A 2,442-nucleotide genomic window follows, 5' to 3' on the forward strand; every position below is an offset into this window, starting at 1 on the left:
ATTCGTTATTGAAAAAGTAACTCGATTCTGACTCAAATTTAAGTAATTATTTTTTGGAATTAGAACGTTCGTTTAACTCCTGTATTATGACGTCACGACATCTTGGTCTTTCATACCCTATCGTAAACTAGGTAAAACATCACGGAAGACCAACCCTTATCATGGTGGACGGGTCTTATTCACTATATTTAATTGGTGAAACAAGAATACAATTGCAACTCTAACCATACCATTTAAAAGACTGAGTTTCGTCAACATAATGTGATATATGAAAGCCCCATACGAACTAAAATAAGCATGTGAGCTCTTCGTAAAATATGTTTTTCAAGGCAGTTTTGAAATCCAATATGGCGGCTATGTTTTGCATGGAAGGTTCTGATCAGTGACGGCCACCATCTTTCCCCAGCCCTTCCCATTACTCATTTGAAAAAGAACAATGTTAGCTTACATATGTAACGTTTATTGATCTTACTCAAGATTGCAGTTGTAATCAGCACAATAAAAACAACATTTTGTTCATGAAACTTACCTGACAGATATATATAGCTGTATTTCTCCGAAGTCCGACAGAATTTCAAATTCGCGGCACACGCAGTGGGGCGGCCAGGTGGTAGTACCCATTCCCGCCGCTGGGAGGCGGATATCAGGAACCATTCCCATTTTCTATCCATATTTTTTCTGTCGCCGGTCGGTCGTAAACAACTGTTTACAGACCTCCGCCTAGGATTTTGAAACTTCATTAGCCGCTTAAGTATCCTAATTATTCTTTTGATTATTGACTTGGATTTGTGGCTAGGCATACGCTACCATAAGTTAAATTTTTTCATTGCATATGTGTCTGAAGCTAGTTAGCCTAGTTTCAGACTTTGTTGTTTGCATGGGGTCTTAAGGTGAGGCTACCGGAACTTTCGGTAGACACTCCGCTTAGTTATATATTGACGTTTACATGTTTTTTCTTTTGCATAAAGATCAATGTAATTAGTGTAATTGTGTACTGATTACGGAAGAAGTAGGATTCATGTACGCATTTTAGAGCGTGTTAGAATCAGGGGTTTTCCTCCACAGTAAACAGAAGTTAGAATAATGAACCTTCTAACGTCCTGTAGTATTTATTTTTGCCTAACCCTGTGGTATGGCTTACGGGCCTAGAAGAAGTGTCTGCTAGAGGATTACATCAAGTAATCTTAGACTAAAGTGCTCGCTCTCCAATCAGTGTTGGTGAAGTGTAGTGCCCCCCCTTGTGTTGTGGAGGGGGCGTCAGTATCGTTTTTTCCCCCATAATGCTATAGGCCTGGACCTCTGTCGGACTTCCCAGGACCCAGGGACCGTAGCATGTCGAAAGCCCGCAAGAGGGTTACGGGGGCTTCCCGGGGCCCCTACCGATCTGGCGTCCCTTCGGCAGGACCTGTTGACGATTCCCAGGCTGCTAAAGATCGTGCACGGTGCACGAATCTTGAAGGATTGCTTCTCGTCCTCCGAGGCGTCCTCCTCCCCGCGCAAGGGTTGGAGCTCTCGGAAGGACTCGCGCCCTCTAAGAAGCTTTAGAGAAGAGGACGCTTCACGTCCTCTCTCTCGTCAGGAGGGAACGTCAGATCGGCCCCCATAACGCCTCTAGGCCTAGACCTCTGTCGGACTCCCCAGGAAACCAGGGAGAGGGCATGTCAAAAGCCGAAGGAGGGTTACGGGTTTTTCACTCTGATCTGGCTTCCTTTCGGCAGGTCCTGTTGTCGCTTCCCACAGCTGGCCGAAGATCGAGCACGTGCACGAATCTTAAAGGATTGCTTCTCGTCCTCCGAGGCGTCCTCCCCACACAGGGGTTGGAGCTCTCGGAAGGACTCGCGCCCCCTTAAGAAGCTTTAGAGGAGGACGCTTCACGTCCTCTCTCTCGTCACGAGAGGATGAAAGAGATCCTGTGCCCTGTCAGGGCTCTCAAATTTTATTTACATAAACGAAGGAAGTAAGAGGTCCTTCGGGTGGGTAATTTATGGTGCTCAGGAAGAGACCACGTTTTGACCCTTTTACCCTTTTCGAAGAATGCACTGGCTCTTTTCCTAAGGGACATATTAAGGAGGCTCATTCATCTTGCCAGAAGAGTGATTTAAGCCTCCTGCGAAGTGAGCGCTCATGAAGTTAGAGCTGTTTCAACTCGCTAGCATTCCAAAGAATATGGTAATCAAGGACATTCTTGATTCCACCTTTTGGAGGAGCAACTCAGTATTCGTCTCCTCTCCTCATGGCGCTCCGTATAACGTTATGTAACGTTCGCTTTACTTCGAAAAGCAAGCTGATAAGTTTGACGTCCGGCAAGCTGCTTTGCCACAGTCAAACAACTTAGTCTCTGGTTCGCATAAGAAATGCAATTTAGACGTGAGGAAGCTTTTGGAGGTGCTCGACGTCCTATAAGTAGAGACATTCTCCAGGACGCTCGCAAGCACCTTGCGA

Source organism: Macrobrachium nipponense, chromosome 43 (assembly GCF_015104395.2).
Source record: "Macrobrachium nipponense isolate FS-2020 chromosome 43, ASM1510439v2, whole genome shotgun sequence".
Lineage (NCBI taxonomy): Eukaryota > Metazoa > Arthropoda > Malacostraca > Decapoda > Palaemonidae > Macrobrachium > Macrobrachium nipponense.